This window comes from Rutilus rutilus (genome assembly GCF_951802725.1).
Source record: "Rutilus rutilus genome assembly, chromosome: 5".
Taxonomy (NCBI): domain Eukaryota; kingdom Metazoa; phylum Chordata; class Actinopteri; order Cypriniformes; family Leuciscidae; genus Rutilus; species Rutilus rutilus.
In genome coordinates, this window is record NC_140213.1 from 30,561,800 (window position 1) to 30,576,908 (window position 15,109).

At 38.1% G+C, this 15,109-nt stretch overlaps 1 long non-coding RNA gene across 2 annotated transcripts; it reads left to right on the top strand.

Moving 5' to 3' along the window:
- The first annotated feature begins 11,641 nt into the window (after positions 1 to 11,641).
- On the top strand, positions 11,642 to 14,082 carry LOC311291087. Of its 2 annotated transcripts, XR_014627512.1 has the most exons (4): positions 11,642 to 11,843; positions 12,253 to 12,343; positions 13,055 to 13,252; positions 13,707 to 14,082. It is a non-coding gene; the product is annotated as an uncharacterized lncRNA (long non-coding RNA). The 2 variants fall into 2 exon arrangements; XR_014627511.1 differs by having other exon boundaries at positions 11,642 to 12,343.
- The last annotated feature ends 1,027 nt before the right edge of the window (positions 14,083 to 15,109 follow it).

Genomic DNA, 15,109 nt, shown 5'->3' on the forward strand with positions numbered 1-15,109 from the left:
AAGCCATGGTTCATTTGCTCTGCCTTTAGGATTGCAAGTGTCCTGGGACAGGAGAGGGTGTGAGTGGGAAACCCACTGCTGAAACTTGGCCCTGGTTTGTCCTCATGGATGAGGTGTTGGGACAGAGGCATTGCACCAACCCCCCTGTCCTCATCGCCTCAATCCCTGAGGACACACCAGGGCCGAGTTCAGTAGTGGGTGCCCACGGTGAGAAGGAGGCAGGGGCAGCAGCACCAGCCCCACCAGTAGCAGCACCAGCACTAGCACCCACACCAGCAGGAGCACCAGCACCAGCACGAAGGCGCCGAGACAGGACGAGTTTTTGGACTTGATCAGAGAAGAAATGCAACTACAGAGGGAGGCAGAGGCGAGGAGAGCACAGGAAAGAAGGGAGAGGATGGACAGGCTGTTTTCTCTTCTTGAGAGAATTATTGAAAAATATATTTCCTACATATTCTTGTTTAACTTTTTTCACTTTTATTTTTTAAAAGAAAAATTATGTACATTTATTTTTATGCAACTTTAATTGTGTAAATAAAAGAGAATGAATTGTTCTGGACATTGTTTATTTTTGTAATGACAGTAATACTTTCTGCATGAAACAAATTCTATACCTTTTTATTTTTTCAAAAAAATTGGTAAATGAAAATCATTTGTTCTATAGGCTACATTAAAGTACTTTTTCCAACTATTTACAAAATACGTTAAACATATCAAAATCAACATAAACATTTAATTTTACAATACATAAAATAAGAAAAAAATTATGTAGACTGTTGAGCTGAGCTGCTGGACCGGGATGGGCTGCCCCTGGTAATGCCTCCTGCTGGTGGGACATCATCTGGGATGGTCTCTCCAGAGTGTTAAAGTGCATATTTCCACTATCCACTAAGTTGTCTACCAACAGGTTTGCAGGGCTGATTCAATCGACGCCTAGCTTTCTGAAAAAAGTACTTTTAATAACTACTGCATTTATATTAGGCTACTACTGCATTACTGCGTAGGCTATGTTGCATTTTACTTCTGTATATTTTCAATATACAGTAATATCTGGTTGTTACATTAGGCCTATATACTTTTGTGTAGTGTAATGTAATCATATTGTGATGTGAGGGAAAAAAGTACTTCAGGTTACTTCACATTTGTAAGTGAATACTTAACGAAATATGCAGTTCCGAAAATTAAAGTAACAAAATGTAGGCTTATTGTCACAATATTAACAAATTGTTGCTAACTACAGCAGCGTCCCATATCAAAGGGCGCATCTGACGCGCTCGGACTGGTCTAGCCTACGAAGGATTGTTCTTGTCGCCTGGCAACCGTGAGAGCTGCAGATGACGAGCGCGAGAAATACTGGACTTTTTATATTAAATTGGGTTTTGTATTCAAACAGGGCTAAACCGAAAATACATGATCCGGCAGCGCCGGGGCTCACCATGTCCTCCAGTAAAATATAAAACATAAAAATGACAATAGCCGATTCTGGCTCCATAGCTGTTTACTCAGTTATCAAAATGAATGATCAGGATAGCAGCTGTCCTCTCGCACCGTTGCTTGGCGCCAGGAGCGGTGATCGGGAACACCTGGTTGCACAATTAGGAAATCCTAGGAAGGCTACATGGTGCGTCCTTCAGAGGACGCATAGGCTGCATCCTTGAAGTCTGCGTCCTTCGAAGGATGCAGCCTTCAACATTGGGACACAGCTTCTGTCAGGCACACAACACAGCTGCATCACATTCACCCAACACCCGGGATCACATGATGTTTTGGAAGGTCACATGACTAATCAGGAAGTGATAAGTGTTTGCTGGCTGCATGTCAGACTCTCTTTTGTGTTAGTGCTAGACACTGTTGTGTGAGTTGGGCTCCCTTTTCATGCAGGTATAATCACCACCATTTGAATTTTATTGCTTATTTGTTTAATTTTTATTAGGGTAATTTTAGAAGTGCGTGTCTACTCTTCACGGAGGACACAGGCTTCTGCATGGAGTTTTAACAATTATGCAATCATCCCAGTGTGACCCGAGCTGCTGGGCTGGACTGGTAAATGCCTCGATATGCACATTTTCCATTGAATGTTTTATACCTGCATTGGAACATGTTTTAACGACTTTTTCTGTCCGTAGCAACGGAATGTTCACCTTTTCTCTTCACGTGTCAGTGCGCTGTGGGACAGTTGAGCATACTGAAAAGTATGCCTATATTTTCTAGTTATGTTTGAGTTGACTATGCTATGCTGTTTAATGAGGTTGGCAACTAACTTGCTTGGTTTCTCTTGAAAAGGGACCAGGCCAGCCACCGTTTTCCTGTGATTTCTTTATTGCTTTCTGTTGTTCGTTTTTTTGTTTGATTATTTGTTGTGTTGTGATTTTGCCTCTGGGCCTACCACTCGTGTGCCACATTCATAGTAGCATTGCTTATTTTTCTTGACCAAGTGTTGCCATTAATGCTGGTGGTTCTTCTCCCTAACTATAGCCACACTATATTCACAGGAAGATTTGTGGTTCCTCCTGCCCATCATCAGGGGGTGGCGTAGTCAGACTAAAAAGAAGGTATACTGCTTGGCAGGTACCACACAAGCCTGCTGTTGGATGCAGCAGTTTCAAATGGCCCGACTATATCCTGGTGTTTTTGCAACTACGGGCACTTTTAAGTCCCAGCAGTGAAATCACATGATGCTTGATAAATATAAATGGTGACATTACACACATTGACTTAAAAAATAGTTACTGATTAATGTGAATGAAATGAAATATGAAGCATTTATAGGTCCAAACACTATTTTTATTCATGACCTACAACTGTGGTCTCAATGCTGAGATATGTAAAATTAACTAATTCTTTTACAATATTGTACAATATGTTTGTGTTTTGCACCGTTTTCCACTGTTGAGTAAGTTATCGTTGTCTCTGATTAGTTCTCATTTAGTTCATGTGTGTATGTTGTTATGCACATTTCTTTGTATACTTAATGTCCCCCTGTGGTGAAAATCAAGCTTTTAATGTTGTTTGTATGTCTGTGGTGTTTTTAATATGCTTTAAGACAAACCATGTACAAATGCATAAGTCAACACCATTGCTGAGAATTGTCTGAGACCGTCTCAAAAACGTGGTTTGAAATGATCAGGGCAATGTTCTGCTGGGAAACCTTGGGTCCTAGGATTCATGTGGATGTTACTTTGACACGTACCTGAAGATTGTTGCAGGCCATGGCAATGGTGCTCATGGCTAGGGCTAATGCACCCTGCCACACTGCAAAAACTGTTCAGGAATGGTTTGAGGAACATGACAAAGAGTTAAAGGCATTACCTCTGCCTCCAGATTCCCCATATCTCAATCCGACTGAGCATCTATGGGATGTGCTTGATGAAAAAATATGATCCATGGAGATCTGGACATGTAACGTATAACACACACAGAGTTGGGTATAGGAAGAGGGTTAAAGCTGAAGCAGAGTAAAGAATAAAAGCATGTAATTTTCACAGTATTTGATATTCAGTAGACCAACAGCCTGAAGTAAATATCAGTTTCTTAGTTCTAATGCACCTTTATGAAAAGGGGTAGTTGATGTATCAAATAAGAAGTCAAAGGGTGCTTCTCAATTCTTATTTGTGCATCCTCGTTTCCTCTCCTCGCTTCCTTTCCTCGCGTCTCAGCTCCGCCCCCTGTAGGATGCGAGGGAAGGCTGCAAGGAAAAGACGCGAGGACGGAGGGATCGAATGAAAGCTTTTTTTATACATTGGAATCCTTGATCACTCGAGCGTCACTTCATCGCGTCATCAGCAGCGCTCAGAGGATCTGCCCTCATGTTGTTGAAATTTGTTTATTTAAGAAATTCATAATAAATAATAATAAAGAAAGATACCCTGTTGAAATATGTGAGGTGTGTGGTTTATATAAACTGCAAAAGTAAAGTATAAATCAAAATGATTGTGACCGATGTGAAGGGGGAGGAGAATTTATACGTGCGTCACGTTTTAGTCGATAAAACTCTTCCGCAAAGGATACACCTGTGTATCCTCGCTCATGAATCCTCTGGAAGCCTCCTCACTCCTCGATCCTCGACTCCTCGCGGTGCAATTAGAGAATTGAGATGTCCTTCAAGATGGCTGTGCTCGATTGGTTTCCGGGTCATAGGATGGAGGACGGAGGAGAGAGGAGACGAGGAGGGATATTGAGAAGCACCCAAAGACTGTTGCATGCACTTAGTTTGCCAGTGCCAGTTTGAAAGAGTCCTGGTGCAATTTGTTGAATCTCTTATTGATGTTGGCTGAAGTTATATTGATGAGAGAGATCTGGGTTGATGCAGAATGTCTTTGATGATTGGAAAGACAAGGCTGCCCTGGCAAAAACGTAGGGGTCCTTCGGAGACTTCTAGTTCAGCATCATCTTCACGTAAGAATTTCTCTCTTGGAAAAAGGAGAAAAGGGGGGTCTGATCTTGTGATCAGTGATCTCATAGGTGAGGGAAACAATATGGAGTTGAACATTTGAAGGGAAAGTTTATGATCCTTTGTCTTCCAGCAGGTTGTTTTGCATATGAAATTGGGTGTTAAGAGAAGAAACATCAATATTCTTATAATACTAATGTGCTACAGAGTTAGAAAAAAGTAATGTAAATGAATAGCCTAGAAATCTAGACGCACCCTAGCGGCAGCAAAATGTATTGTGTAAATGTGACACTCTCAATAGACCTTCTAGCTGCAAAAACCCAAATTGGGTCAGGCCAATCACAACGCGTATAGAGTAGGCGGGGCGGGCTTAACATAATGACGACAGAGATGTGACGGTTCCCTGGCTTGAAAACAAAGAATGGCTGCTGGCGAACAGTCTTTCGAATCGGCTTTGGCCGCGACTCTGGAGGACTTGGATTTTTTCTTTGAGAAAAGAGCAAAGAACGGCACTTAAGTCATTCTTTAAAAAGGAAGATGTGTTCGTAGTTTTGCCGGTGTTACACCAGATTCTGTGACCGTCATAATATGTGACCGTAGTGGGCGCGGTTGTCACTGCGTGCTCCGTGATCTACGCAAACAGCGTAACTTCTGACTATAAGCCAAAGGTGAAGTATTTACGACACGTTTGTTTAGAAATGCTTTTTTTTGCCTGTCAGATATGGCAAAAGTTTAATCTATCATCTAACGTTAGCTCAGCTGTTGGGAAAACGCTCTGGTTGGTTGTAGCGCTGTCCTATTGCGTGCAGAGGGAATTTGAAAGACAGCCGTTTATCCCGCCCCTCGGATTGAGCCGTGTCTATGGTGAGTTTCCAGACCTAACATCTTGATGTAGGTCTGGCTTGCCAGGCTAGTAAATGAACATAGGAAATTAAAATTGCAGCTCATATATACCAAACATGCTAAAGCATCCATGTGATCTTGTTTATCTAGAGCAATTTTTAATCATTCCAAGAGTTTGAATTAATATATATCCAGGATGATATAAAAGGAAAATCATGAGATGGGAAAACTGAATACCTGTTTGTACATATTTCAAGTGTATAGGATTAAAAGGGTTTTTGTGTTTAAAAGTGAATGAAGTGAGAGTAAAACTTTCACTCAAGAATCCTTTGGGTCTTATCTTGTTGATGTGCCTTTGCTGCTATGGTATCCAGGCCCAATTCTGCATCTGGGTATTTGGGTATTAGTTGCAATTTGGGGGAAGTTTGATAGAACTCTAACTCACGGTTTGCTTGTCGGGTTAAATTTATCAAATAATTGTGTGTCTGATCTGTCTCAGGCACTACATTTATATAAATATGCAATTCAAAAGACATTTCTCTTTTAAATTGCTTTAAATGTTTGTTTGTTTTCTGACTATAGTCTAACTCACTTTGTAGTTTCAGTTTCAAAGTAGCTTCCCCAATACTGTTCATCTCAGATAGGACTTATTGACACATAGACACCCACTGCAGTCACACAGAGAGGTACATGATGCCCTGCCATTCACACTCCATCTGTGTCATTCCCTTCCAACACAACTGAGTCGTTCACTCATTTTCTCAGTCTGTCTTTTTAAGTCTCTTTTTACAAAGTGGCTTTTGGAAGTGGTAAAAACCCATTTGTTTAGGATCTAATCTATTTTGCCGCTCGCTGAAAACAAAGGAATCATTAGAAGACTTTTCCGAATGCAGCAACGTTTGTTTTCCCATCATTCTCTAATTTGATTCTACTCCTCAAATAGAGCATGTAATTCATTTAGAGGGAAACATTGTACAATTGCAATGGTAAGCCAGTGTGGCGGTGCTTTTGCGTAAACAGAGACGAAACGGTAGCTTCACCCGGATCACAGAATTTTCTAATCCGCTCTCACTCATCCACGCAGGATAATTACCAGGCTGAAAGGGACTTCTCTCTACGTTATTTTAAATAATGAGCCACACAATGGCTCTGGGAGAAGCTTTTCTTCAGAGAAACATCCCAGATATGCCTGCTGAGGTTTCATAAGCAGTCTTCCGGCTTCAGATGAGAACACAGCAGCATGTCTGATCACTGAGAGCTATTACATGAGGAAGGAGGCTTTCCTACACTTCAAAATGTGCTCATGTGTGGGAGGACGTGTTTACGGCATCATAAACGCACTACAGCAGTTTAATACCCTTAAAGGTGTGACTACGAATATAAGTCAAGCACTTTTAAAAATGCTAACATTTAGGGTTAGAGATATGATGAACACTTAAGCTTAAGTATCAACCTTTAGTGCTTGTTAGTGCGTTAGTCTGCACACTGTTCACAGTTTAGCATTAATATTGAATTTAACTGATGCACGATTACAGATACACTACCAACACTAAACCTATTATAATGTTACATAACATTTATATTTCAAAGAAATATTGTTCTTTGAGCTTTCTATTTATCAAAGAGTCCTAAAAACAAATGTGAGTTTATGCAAAAATATTAAGCAGCATACATGTTTTCAATATTGATAATAAAAAAATAAAAAAATAGTTTCCTGTTATTTCCTGTTCCCCTTCATGTGATCTGGGCTGCGTTCATCCCCGACAAAACGTTGCAAAACGTTTTTTAAATGGAAACGGTGGTGCGTTGAACACCCTGTACTGATGACGCACGAGTTGCAACTATGGCAGCTGAGAAGGCCATTCTTTGTGTTCTTTATGAAGAATTTTCAGAGCCTGATGAAATTGGTATAAATACGTGTTTAATACTGCAAAATACGTTCAATGTTACAGTCACTGCCCTTGCCGTCCAGAATAAAAGAGAACATCGCAATCGAGTGAAGGGATTTGTGGAAACTGTAGTTCCTAATTATTGTGGACCAACATTTGCCTCGCGCATTTCAGGATGAAAAGACAAACAATTCAGGTGAAGGATAATCCACTTCTTACCTCCTAGACGGTGTTATGATCTATATGACCTTATTATTTTGATTGTGAGTATTAGGCTTATCATTATTGCTGATCACTGTTGATATGCTGTTTTTTATCCGTTTCCATTTTCAGATCCACCCCGCCTGCACGCGGCAACTGACGCACCGATCGATTACATCCAGCCACAGCCGATGTCGAACACACCTTTTGACTTGGGATAGTTCACACAAAAACGAAAATTCTGTCATCATTTTCTCACCCTCAAGTTGTTCCAAACCTGTATAAATTTCTTTCTTCTGCTGAACACAAAATAAGATATTTTGAAGAATGTTGGAAACCAAACAGTTGATGGGACCCACTGACTTCCATAGTATCCATACTATACGTATACATAGCTTTGGTGAACATAAGAGCTTTTGAACAGTAGAGCAGAGTCCTGCACGGGTCCGATTTTGTAAATCCGCACCCGCCCGTACCCGCAGTGCTTCAAACCGCATCCGACCCGTTTTCCGACAGCAGCACTAATTAAAATCCGCACCCGACCCGACCCGCTTAAAATAGAACCGACACCAGACCCGCACCCGAAATAAAATCAGTTTAGCCAATCACATTATAGACACAATTACAAAATGTTTATTGCCAGGTCATACAGAAGTTATTAGGCTACACGACAATTAACACAAGGACAACTTCAGCCGAAGCTGTCAAAAGGCCGGTACATGAAGAACATGGCTAACGTTACCACAAAACTGAGTAGCCTTGTAACATTTTACCAATCGAACAGATGCGGCTACAACACTATATCTGCCACGCAATTTCGTCTAGCCTACATCTGACAATTTTGGGTTCAAACACGCCCTGCACACCACACATACTTAACAGTGTTAAATTTGAAAAATACTGTTCGATAGAACTGCTTGATTTGTTACCACAGTTATCTGCGTGCTTCCTCCGTGATGAAGTTCCACATTTGCGGCTATCCAAAACGAAAATGCATGCAGCAAATAAGCCTTTCACAATATTTTCTTCAGATAACTCCAAATTTGTCCCACACACTGGACTTGATTTTTGATGACGTATTGTCGACAACTTTACATTTCCACTAGCTATTCTTTTCTTGGTAACACTTTAGAATACTGTATCTTACTTACTGCATAACTAATAAGTAATTATTGAAGAACTAATAGGTAATTATTCATTAACTACTTCTTCACTACTGTTAACTACTAAGGAAGATGTGTTAACTAATCAGTATGTAATATATTTTTATGATTGTGTTAAGTAACAGTTAGTTAATCAATAAATAATGAATTCTGTCATAACTCTTGAAGAACTACTACTAATTATCTACTAATTAAGGTTCAAGAAAAATAACTAAGAAGTAACTACTAATGAACAGTCATACAAAACTAACCTCAGATTAGTTTTTATATTTTATATACAGTAGCCTACTGTGTGTGTCTGTTTTCCTCAGCATAGAATGCCATTGAGTAAATTCATGTTTGAGGCAATGACTGAGGGAAACTGAAAATATAGGGAACTTATTTGTAATTCATAAATAATTATCAAATAATTCTGCAGGAATTACTTAGAACCTGGAACAGTATTCTAAAGTGAGAATATAGGGAACTCATTAGTAATTAATAAATAATTATCAAATAATTATCCAGGAATTAGGCTACTTATAACCTGAAACAGTATTCTAAAGTGAACATATAAGGAAATTAATTGGTAATTAACAAATAATTATTAGATAATTCTTCAGGAATTACTTGGAACCTGGAACAGTATTCTAAAGTGAGAATATAGGAAACTCATTAGTAATTAATACAGAATTACCACATACTTCTGACTCAAATCAAACTTACTGTAAAAAACACATTATTAACGGTATTATCTAAACCTTTGTAAAATAGATAAGTTATCATACATTATGATACATTTTGCTAATTAAATAAAAAGTTTGCTTATTTGCAGATCAATATATAGCCTAGTAAATGTCTGCACTTATCTTTCTTATTAGTGCTGAAGAATGACTAAAACTGGCTAGAAAATAAAATAAAAAACATTGATCAGTGCTTTTTACTTTTCAAGTAATTACCTTTGTACATTTACTAAGGTAATTTTGAAAATGAATAGGCCAATAGTTTATCATTTTACTGGAGTAATATTTTATTGGGTTATCTGTACTTTTACTCAAGTACTTGATTTGTGTACTTCATCCACCACTCCACTGCTAAAATAAAACGGTTTATTGTAGTAACCACTGTGTATGACTGTTCATTAGTAGTTACTTCTTAGTTATTTTTCTTGCACATTAATTAATAGATAATTAATAATAGTTCTTCAAGAGTTATGACATAATTCATTAGTTATTGATTAACTAACTGAAACTTAACACAATCATACAATTCTATTACATACTAATTAGTTAACACATCTTCCTTAGTAGTTAACAGTAGTGACTTAAGTGTTAATAAATAATTTTCTATTAGTTCCTCAATAATTCCTTATTAGTTATGCAGTAAGTAAGATACAGTATTCTAAAGTGTTACCCTTTTCTTCAACTCCTCAGCATCCATCTCGACGACTGCAAGCAGATCGCGCGCGCGTGATTATGATGAATTTTTAAAAGTGAAAGTAGCCTAGGTAAGATTCCTGGGAGGGTGTGGCGCATGGGCACAAATAAACTGATGTGGATTTTAAATTATTTTATCAACTTGAAATACAGGCATATTTTTGTAGATCTGTGTTCCTAAAATTATGCATATATATTTTACGTTTGCATGTGATTGTTTTAAACCCGTGTTTAGATCCGTGTTTCCCCCATGTCCGACCCGACCCGCACCCGTATCCGACACAGTTGGATATTTTTCACCCGTTTGAGCAGGGTACCCGCGGGTACCCGAACCCGTGCAGGACTCTACAGTAGAGTAACATATCACCTATTTTACAGCATATCAATTGTGGCTTATCCAATCAGAATTCAGAGTCTGAACTGTCTGTTTCTCTTTTTTAATCTTTAAAAGAAGCCTCAAGCAATCAGCAGCAAACTAAGCTGCATGTAGCCGAGAAAGGCCGATTTAATTTGCAAGGTGCTTAAGAGGGCCGAACTCTGGAGACTCAAGGGCCCTTTTGAACAAGCAGGACGGCGCCTCTGGTGCCTGGCCACTATCATCCCTGCAATTACAACACATGCAACATGGCTCAGAGCAACTAATCCACCCTTAATCTGCATCACACCCCTCAGGGAGAAACAGCTGCTGTTATCAGGCTGACACTTTGCTCTCGAGCTGCTAAAAACAACTTCAAAAGGACACGGACGTAATAAACTTGCTGTTGCTCTATTACAGAGTGTCCTAAATTGTTCATCCTTCAAAGAGATGATTTCTGATGATTCCTGTTTAGTCATGATGTACTTAAAGCCTGTACATGCATTAGGACAATGCTTTTTAATAAGCACTGTGATGCATTATATCTTAGATGTTTGCAACTTTGCAATTACAGGTAAAATAAATGATAAATGATCATACTGGTTTAGTCATTCAAATTGCCACACAGTAACACTGAAGAACCTAAAGATTTATAGCAACCAGAATACCTTAGAGATCTTTTTTTAATTTATTTTTTTATCCATTTTAAAAAGTGCATGCATAAGACTACCATTTGTTTGTTTGTTTTAAGAAAAATGTTTATTCATCAAAGATGCAAGAAAAATATAAAAGATTTATGTTTTAAATGAATGCCATTCTTTTGAACTTTCTATTCATCAAAATATCCTGAAGAAAAGTATCACTACTGATACTTAGCTGCACAGCTGTTTTCAATGATAATAATAAGATATATTTGTTTGAGCACCAAATGAAAAAGATTTCTGACGGATTACGTGACACTTAAGACTGGAGTAATGATGCTGAAAATTCAGCTATGCTGTCAAAGAAATAAATTACATTTTAAAATATATTAAACCAGAAAACATGTATTAATATTTCACAATACTGCTTTTACTTATTTATTTTTTTATGAAAGGAATGCAGCCTTGGTGAGACTTATTTTACAACATCAAATAAATTGTAAAGACCACAAACTTTTGAACAGTCTACATAGTCTATCTAGGCTTTTAAAGCCCCATTATGTAGGATTTCCGTTTTGGTCAAACAACGACCCCTAGAGTCGCTGTGGACTACTTGTATTTAACGTTACTGTCGTAAATACCACTCACGCAGCAGTCTCTTCACTCACTGATCCTGAGCCTGATGCCCCTGTATACCGGTCCCTGTTCAGTCGGATAGAAGCTGTAACGGAGAGGGGGTTCAGCGAAAAATCGGCAGCTGGCAGCAGGAAGTAGCTGCCGTTGACAGCCGGAAGCCCTGCCATATTAGGAGGGACCTGCTATTTCGTGACAGCCAATCAGTATCGTCCAACGTAGTAGCAACCAATCACATTTAACTTTAAGTCAAGCGACAGCAGCCAATGGTGGCGCCGGCGAATCTTCAGTAATGGCGGCGGTGTTTGGCTCGGTAAGTTCGTATATATTATCAGATTAATAAATAATTGTTGCTCTGTACGTTGGAGTTTAACTTTTATGTTAGAGACAGTGTATCTGTGACTACTTAAGTTGAATTGGTTAATTTAATCATTTGTAGAAACGCAGCTTGTGCACCGTGTGCTCCTGGTTTGTGAGGGGCTATCATTAACTTCAAATACTACGTTACCATTATCATTAAATATTAGCGTTTGTTAACATGTTAACTTAATCTATTGATTAGAATAAAGCTCATGCTGATTTATTGGAATTATTGACAAGCGCAGCCTTGATGATACACGTGCAGCGCTAACAAAACATATCCCAAATGTGCCATGTTTTAATACAAAACACCATTTTAATCAACATTACTTCACTGTATTCTAAACTTCTGTTTTTTGTAGGTTCACCAGAGCCTGTCACAGATTGCTGGGGACAGACAAACATACTGCCAGGAAGGAAACCCCATATTTGCAAATCCATCCAAACTCACTGGTATGTTTTCACATAAGGAACATAATGTTAAATGTATTATATCCTGTCTTGATCAAAGCAGGCAAAAGGCATACTGTTTTTTTAATCTTTTTATTTTTTTATACAAATTCTAGATTGTATCGAAAATTTGACATTTCAGTGTCTATTTTCTTTGTTTGATTATGTTTTGGATGGGACCCAATCACCAGATGAGACCAGAATATGTGTGTATGTATGTATGTGTGTGTATGTATGTATGTGATATGTATATGTATGTATGTATGTATGTATGTATGTTAAATTATTTTATATATATCTATTCAAGATATACTGGAACTGTTCACTTTTTCCATATAACTTTCACCCCCAGTTTCACAGACAAGGCTCAAACTGGTCCCAGACTAAAATGCATGTTTAACTGAAAGCAAATTACACTTGCATATCTTAAAATGTCAGTGCCATTGTTTCTTTTAAGATTCACAACAGTAATGTTTTTTTCTAAGGCATATTTATAAAAGTCCTAATTGCACTAAGGCCTAATCTTGTCATAATCTAAACCCTATCTGTGAAACCGGGCTTCAGAGTTTTACATATTAGTCCAGTGGTTCAGTTCAACACTTTGTTCTCTTGTTCTTTAGATGGGAATAGACAGTGGCATTTAAAAAATAAATTACACCTGCTTTTTCTCTCGTGTGTATAAAATAACAAACTTTTTTTTTTTTTTTTTTTAAGCTCAATTGCAATAAAGATGGATCCGGGATCTTGGAAGCTTGTTAAAAATAAGGGTTTGATTTCATGTTGCAACAATTTTGATTTCTTTGCTATCTTTAGTGTAGAAATAAAATATTAGTTTTTCCATTTAGATTTCTTTTTTTCCAGGGTGTTCCAGCTCAGTTGGGATCTGTGGACTGCGGTGTATTCATGCTAATGGTAAGTTATTACAGTGGTTTTGTTTCCCCATAACTTTTATTTTACGGATAACCCAACATCCATAATTGTCATCAAAAGACATCAGGCTGATCCCAATTAATTTTGTTTTTCAGGTGTGTGTGTGTGTGTGTGTGTGTGTGTGTGTGTGATTTCTGTAAAAAAAAAAAAAAAAGTCTCCCTTTGCTTTGAACTTTGATCGTCGTAACTTATTCATATTGCAGATATTGTTTATGCTCTGACAGCAACATTACTCTAAAGTTTCTTTCTTTCTAACTTGTCTATCTTTTTCTAACATCTGTCTTTCTTACTAAGGTTTCAGGGGTCAAACACTATGTGATCTGATTCACAGAATTGTACTTTTATGTGTATTTCTTTAAAGTGAACATTATCTGTACTACTTTTGGAGGAACTGCGATTCCCTTGTGCTTTTGTGTGTGTTGAATGCTCTGTACAGGTCTTGTAATATGCAACAGCTGACCCCAAGACGCCTTTCTACGACCTCCAAGGTCATCACCGGACCATCTTGGACTCGGATGACAATGTCGACTTACCCTCCTATCTGTACATAAGTGTAGAATTGTTTTAACTTTGTTCTTTTGCCAATGAGAAGTAGCCAACATGTATGTACTGATGTCAATCATGCCTTCAGAAATGGTATAACTGGTGTGAGATTGTGTGTACAGTAGAGTCTCTGGCCTGCGACCCCCCCGTGAGAATTTGATGCCTGGCTCTACCGATGAAACTATTCTTCAGTAAATTTGTACTTATTTGATTGAACCTCACGACTCCTGGTCTTCTTTCATCATATCTGGTCCTGGGTCTTTAAGCTGTTATTCCCTAACACTAGAAACTTAGTTTTTCTATGAACTGTAACATCTAGTTCAGAATTGTTGTTCATTCTGATTTCAGAACAACAAATATCAAGCCTGTTTTTAAAGTTATAGCTGTTTTATACAATAAAGACAAGAATGTATGGAAATACTACAGATGTAAAACTGAACTTAAATGATAGCAAAATATGTTTTTTGGGTCATTGAGAATTATTATTATTTTTTTTTTTTAGACAGGACATTCATTATTTGTTTAATGAATGTTTTTGTACGTTTAATAAAAATACAATATTATATAGGCATTCATTTATGTATATATTTCATTATTTGACAAACATGTACACATTTATACACGTTCAAATTCATAATTTCAAGTATGTTTGTTTTTTGTACTGTGTCTATGATCTTCGTTACTTAATTTATATTTGATAAACCTTTTTAAATCAATTACAAATGTAAGTATTTTATTTAAATAAGTACTAAAATAATATATATACATTGATATAATAATTTATTTGCCTTGCTAAAAGCGGCATCCACCTCCGACTTCCGGTTATTAGCGGCAGCTGACGTCAGCTGCCAATGGCAGCTACTTCCTGCTGCCAGCTGCCGATTTTTCGCTGAACCCCTACTGCTGTAACGAGTGGCAATAAGATGTGTCCCCTTTAAGAGCTGCGCGCGCCCTGTTTAACTGACTCGGCACAGTCTGTATTGTATGTGCGCCTCGAACACACCCACGGCTGGACTGGCCATTGGGCATACCGGGCAAATGCCCGGTGGGCCGACGTGCTTTTTGGGCCGATACATCTCATAAATACTTTTTTTTTTTATTATTATTATTATTTTTTTTAACGGCCCATAAAATGTGTACATCGGCGGGCCATTCGTTTTGTTTTGTTTTGCTTGCGTTTTGGGTTTGTGCCGGTGTAATGCATTGGTCAAAAAAAGTCAGTGTTAGTTTTTTTTCTGACAGACCAGCCCATGAAACACGTAGATCAGCGGCCCATTGGTTCTTTCCTTGATTGAC